The sequence below is a fragment of the Sminthopsis crassicaudata genome, chromosome 2, assembly GCF_048593235.1.
Source record: "Sminthopsis crassicaudata isolate SCR6 chromosome 2, ASM4859323v1, whole genome shotgun sequence".
NCBI classification, from domain to species: domain Eukaryota; kingdom Metazoa; phylum Chordata; class Mammalia; order Dasyuromorphia; family Dasyuridae; genus Sminthopsis; species Sminthopsis crassicaudata.
In genome coordinates, this window is record NC_133618.1 from 2,662,483 (window position 1) to 2,669,441 (window position 6,959).

Here is a 6,959-nt window from a genome sequence, read left to right on the forward strand (position 1 = left end):
TTTGTTTCTTAAAACTGCTTGTGGGTTTTACTCCTCAACTACTCAAACATCTGAAACTCAAGTCATTGTTTTTCCTCCCAGCTCCACACCCCAGACCCAAACTTCAGCCGGGGCCTGTGACTTCTTCTCCTCAGCATCTCCAATATTTTCCTTTCTCTCCTCTGACCCTTCCCCCACATTGGTGCCGACCCTCATCCCCTAACACCTAGCCTATTGCAGTAGGTGGGGGGGGGAGGTGGAGAGGGGGTCTGTCTGTCTGCCTCTTGGCTCTCCCTATTCCAGTCCAACAAATCGATTTTCCTAAAGTTTCCTAAAGTTCGGGTCTGATAATATCACCCACTCCCACTCCCATCAGCAAATTCCAGTGACTCCCAATTGAGTATCAAATACGAAACACTCTCTGTGGCATTCAAAGCCCTTTACCACTGGTGCCCCTTCCGTTTTCCAGCCTTCTTACATCTCACTGCCCACCTTATGAACAGTTAGAAGGTGTCTGAAATCAGGAACACTTTTCCACATTTGAGGGCACTTATTAGCTGTGTGACTTGAGTAAGTCACTTGACCCTGTTTGTCTCAGTTTCCTCATCTGTAAAATGAGCTGGAGAAAGAAATAACCAACCACTCCAGTATTTCTGCCACAAAACCTCAAAGGGAGGACGAAGAGTTAGACATGACTAAAACGAGTGGACAAAACTCCACCATCTGCTCTTTAATTCAATAACACTAGCCTCCTGGCTACTCAAGAACAAAATACTCAATCTCTGAGCTCCGGGGATTTTTCCCTGGCTGTCCTTCAAGCCTGGAATACTCTTCCTCTTCTGATGTGACTACTGGCCTCCCTCGCTTTAAGTCCCCACTAAAATTCTATCTTCTACTAAAAAAATAAAAAAAAAACCTTCCCAAACCCTTCTTCATAACAGTGCTTACCTTTTTAAAATTATTTACTATTTATCCTGTATATAGCTTGCTTTCTATATATTTGTTTGCATATTGTTTCAACCCTTAGATTGTAAGCTTCTGATCATAAGGTTGGAGTAGGGAAATGGTAAAGTAGGAAGTCACTCAGCTTCCAACATTGCCCTCCGATCACTTTTAAAATGCTTGAAATCAGCTTCTAGAGTGGCAGGGCAAAACAAAAGGTCAGCATGACATATTCTTCCCGTCCAAGATAACAGGAGTTTGGAAAGAGAGCTCTGCTGGCCAAGATGGATGAAACAGCCCTGATGGGACGAGGTGGTAGTGACAGAATCAGCAACACCTTTGGGAACTCCCAAGCCAGAGATAGCGAGGAGATCTTTGTGTAGGCACTGGAAGCAGACCAGACATGGTTTGGCAACTCTATGGTATATATCCACTTCTAAGTCATAGCTCAAGGGCAGAGAAAAGCATTTTAGGTCAAGAGGGAGTAAAAGTATCATTTCTAGTCCCAGGGATAAGAAATCCTGAGGGGAAGTAGTAATTATAATCCCAAGGGATTTTTCTGGGGGAAAAAAACAAAAAACAAAATGCAGACCAGAGGAAAAGTGACCACAACTCTCCCCAGGCCATACCATCTTGGAAGCACCAAACATTTCCAAGGCCCCAGAACTGAAAACAGCAATGTGCAAAAGCATGAAGCTTGAGAGCCCTCCCTCTACCCCATGCCAAGAACAGAGCCCTACATTAACATCAGGTTCTAAATCCAGAAATATAAGAGGGGAAATGAGCAAACAACAGCAAAAGAAGCTGGCCATAAAAATCTCCCCTGGCAATAGGGAAGATAAAAATACAAACTCAGAAGATAAGGAAACTTTCAAAGAAAGAAATTAGACACAAGCCCAACAAGAATTCCCAGAAGAGCTAAAAAAGTATTTCCAAAATCACATAAGAGGAGGAGGATTCTGGGAAGATTGTGAAGTAGGTGCCCGAGGCACTATTCCCCCCACTCCAAGATTACAGGTGCTTATACTACTACTGCTTTCTTCCAAGGAACAAGTGTCTTTTAATCTCATGGCTGTAGTCACTATCTGCACTATATTCAACCCAAGAATATAAAATCTAACACTGCTTCTATTTCTCCTTTCTTTATTTGCCAGGAAGTGATAGACTAGTTGCCAAGATCTTAGCTTTTTTTTAATATTAAGCTTTGAATCATCTTTTACACTCTTCTCTTAGTCTTCCTTACTTTCTGCCATCAGAGCGGTACCATCTATATATCTGACTGTTACTATTTCTCTTGGCAACCTTAATTCTAGCTTTTGATTTATCCAGCCTGGCATTTCATATAATATATTTTGCATTTAAATTAAATAAATAAGGTGATAATATACAGCCTTCCCAATCTTTAATCAATTATTTCTTACATGTTTTGTTCTAACTGCTGTTTCCTGGCCTGTATTCCCATCCCTTTAAGGAGCCATTCTCCAACTGATGGGCATCCATTCAGTTTCCAGTTCCTTGCCACTACAAAAAAAAAAAAAAAAGGATTTCTACAAACATTTGTGCACATGTGTGTTTTCCCCCTTTTTATGATCTCTTTGGGATATAAATCCAGTAATGACAACACTAGATCAAAGAGTTCGATATTTTGGGAATAGTTCTAAATTGCCCTCCAGAATGGTTGGGTCAGTTCACAACCCACCAACCAACAATGTATTAGTGTTCCAGTTTTCCCACATCTCCTCCAACATTTATCATTATCTTTTCCTGACATCTTAGCCAACCTGAGAGATGTTAAGTAGTATCTCAGAGTTGTCTTAATTTGCATTTCTCTAATCAACAGTGATTCAGAGCATTTTTATATGACTAGAAATGGCTTTAATTTATTCATCTGAAAATTGTCTGTTCATATCAGTTGACCATTTATCAATGTAAGAATGGCTGTATTATAAATTTGTATCAATTCTCTATATATTTTAAAAATAAGGCCTTTATAAGAAACATTGGATATAAAATTTTCCCCCAGTTTTCTACTTTCCTTCTAATCTTGGCTGCATTGGTTTTGTTTGTACAAAACTTTTTTAATTTAATGTAATCAAAATTATCCATTTTGCATTTCATAATATTCTCTAATTATTTGGCCATAAATTCCTTCCTTCCCCACAGATCTGAGAGGTAGACTATCCTTTGTTCTTCAAATTAATATATAACGTTAACTAATTAACTAATAAATATAGTATCCCCCTTTATGTCTAAATCATGAGCTCATTTCGACTTTATCTTGGTATAGGGTGTTAGATGTTGGTCAATGCCTAGTCTCTGCCATATTATTTTCCAATTTTCTCAGAAATTTTTGTCAAATAGTGAATGCTTATCCCAGAAGCTGGGGTCTTTGGGTTTCTCAAACACTAGATTATTACTATATTCATTGACTAGTGTGTCTTGTGAACCTAACCTATTCTACTGATCCATTGCTCTATTTTTTAGCCAGTACTAAACCACTGCTTTATAATATAGTTCTAGGTCTGATTCAGCTAGGCCATCTTCATTAACATTTATTTTTCATTAATTCCCTTGAAATTTTCGACCTTTTGTTCTTCCAGATGAACTTTGTTGTTATTTTTTCTAGCATTGTAAAATAATTTCTTGGCACTTTGATTGGTATGGCATCGAATAAGTAGATTAATGTAGGTAGTATTGTGATTATATTAGCTCAATGTACCTATGAGCAGTTGATATTCTCCCAATTGTTTAGATCTGACTTTATTTGTGTGAAAAACATCTTGTAATTGTGTTTATGTCGTTTATCTGGTTTGTCTTGGCAGGTAAGACTCCCAAATATTTAATATTACCTACAGTTATTTTAATTTGAATTTTTTCTATCTTTTACTGCTGGGCTTTGTTGTTACATTTAGGAATGCTGATGATTTATGTGGATTTATTTTATATCTTAAAACTTTACTAAAGTTGTTCATTAATTTTAGTAGTTTTTAGTTGATTCTTTAGCATTCTCCAAGTATAACATCATATCATCTGCAAAAAGTGATAATTTTGTCATTACCTACTCTAATTCCTTCAATTTTTTTTTCTTCTCTTATTGCTAATAGCTTAGAGAATCCTAAGCATAATCTTGCATGGGAAATGAATGCAATAGTTTGATGATTTGAACATTCCTTGACATTGCCTTTCTTTAGGATTGAGGTGTAAACTGATCTTTTCTAATCTAGTAGCTACCATTGAGTTTTCCAAATTTTCTGACATATTAAATGAAGAATTTTGACAACATCATCATTCTTCAGAATTTTAAATAGTTTAATTGGAATTAACCTTATTGTTAGCAATGCTTCCTAAGGCCTACTAAGCAGAAATCACAAGGTAAAACTGAGTTTTTTATAGGAAAATGGTACATGTATCTTCTAAGAACTTTATTGTTATTAGAGCAGTGAGAAGAATTCTACCTAAAAAGAAGGTTTCAGCATTGTTGGAGTACACGGGAAACATCTGACAGTGGCTGCTGGGGATCCAACCCCAATGGATCTCCTCTTGTGAGAGGATGATACAAGGAGACTGAGAGGCAGTTGTTCTTCTCTGACCTCTGAGTGAGAGGTCATTGAGTTGTCTGCCCTCTCTCCTCTTCTCTTTGACTCCAATTTACCTCATTCCCAGTTTGCAACACCTGTGTCAGCAAAGGCTGCCCTGCAACGCCTTCAGATGCTGTGATCCACAGCTGTGAAGGCTTTTGGAGGATTATGTTGAGACTATACTTAAAAATGGATAGGTGAGAAAGAGTGATCTCCCAGGAGAAGGGGGAAAGGAGAGGAAGAATGGAGGAAATTATCTCACCTAAAAGAGGCACAAAATAATGTTATAGTGGAGCAGGAAATGGTGGGGGTGAGGCAGGCAATATTTGAACCTCACTGATATCTAAATTGGTTCAAAGTGAGAAAAATTTTATATATACTAAATTGATATTAGAAATCTTTTTTACTCAATAGGGACATAGGAAGGGAAGTAGATAAGAGAAAGGAAGGGGTGACAAAAGAGAGGACAGATAAATGAAGGCAGTGGTCAGAAGCAAAACAGCCTTTAAAGGAAAGAGAGGCAAAAAGAGAGAGAGAAGGAGAAGAGAAAAAGATGGAGAGAAATACATAGTAATCATAAACTTGAATGGGAATAGAATGAACTCATCCCCCAAAACAAAAGTGGATAACAGAATGGATAAAAATCAGAACCAACAATATGTTATTTATATAAGAAACACATACAGAGTTAAAATAAGAGGCTGCAGCAGAATATATTATGCCTCAGCTGAAGTAAAAAAAAAAAAAGGGGGGGTACCAATCATGATTTCAGATGAAGCTAAAGCAAAAATAAATTTAATTTAAAGGTGTAAGCATGGAAACTTCATATTGATAAAATAACTATATAATGAGGTAATATTAATACTAAACTTATATGCAACAAATGGCATCCCATCCAGATTCTTAAAGAAAAAGTCAAATAAATTTCAGGATGAAATGGAAAATAAAATTATACCAGTAAGGGACATCAAGTAAAGAATAAAATATTAGAAAAGTTCAATATAATAGACCTCTGGAAAAAAAAAAGAAAGGAGTGTATTTTTTTCCAGGTATTCATGACAACTTTACAAAAATTGACCATGTTTTAGGGCATAAAAATCTCACAATCAAAGGCACAAAAGTTGAAATAATAAATACATATTTTTAATAAAATTACATTTAATAAAGGATCATGGAAACAGGTTAAAAGTTAATTGGAAATGAAATAATGTAATCCTAAAAAACTAGTGGAATAAAAATCATAGGAAAAAATCAATGATTTAATTAAAAAGAATGATAATAATGAAACAATATTCCAAAATTTATGGGATAAAGCCAAAGCAGTATTTGAGGTAAAATTTCTCTCTTACTATATACATCAACATAAGAGAGAAAGAACAGATCAATGTATTGGGCACTCAACTTTTGGGGGAAAAAAAAAAAAAAGAACAAAGTAAAAGAATCTGCAATTGAACACCAAAATGGAAATCCTGAAAATCAAAGGAGAAATCAACAAATTTGAAAGTAATAAATCCATTGAACATAAATAAAACAAAATTGAAAGTAAGAAATCCATTAAACATAAATAGATAAATACTGGTTAATTTCATTAAAAAAGAAAAAGAAAAGAAGGAAGAAAACTAAATTACTAGTATTAAAAAATGCACCACTAATGAAGATAAAATTAAAGAAACTATTAGGAGATAGTTTGCCCAATTATATGCCAGTAAAATAGACAATCTAAGTGCAATGGAGGATTATAGAAATATAGATTTCTATAATATAGATTATAGAACTATAAAATGCTCACATTAACAAAAGAGAAAATAGAATACTTAAATAATCCCATCTTAGAAAAAGAAATTGAACAAACCATCAAAATGACTTCCCTAAAAAAAAAAATCCCTAAGATTCACAAGTGAATTCTATCAAACATTTAAAGATCAATCTCAATACTATCTAAACTATTTAAAAATAGATAAGGAAAGAGTCCAACCAAATTATTTTTAAGATACAAATATGGTTTTGACACCTAAGCAAAAAAGGGCAAAAACAGAAAAAGAAAACTGTTGACCAATTGCCCAAATGAATATCAATTAAAAAAAATGTTTTTTCAATAAATTACTAACAAGGATATTACAAGAGTATATCACAAAAATCATATACTAAGACTATTGTTGGTTCAATATAAGGAAAATTATCAACATAATTGACCATATCAATAATAAATCAACAGAATCATATGGGCTTATCTCAATAGATGCAGAAAAAGTCTGATAAAATCCAGCACTCATTCTTATTAAAAACACTACAAAGCACAGGAATCAATGGAGCCTTTCTTAAAATGATAATGATATGGTATAGCTTCTAGGGAAATATAGCAGTGGTTTTGGGGTCCCCTGATTTTGGGGGCTTTTATTCTAACAATAAGTCAGTAGTCCTAAATCTTCTGGCTTTGGAGACTTCCATAACCAATCTGTC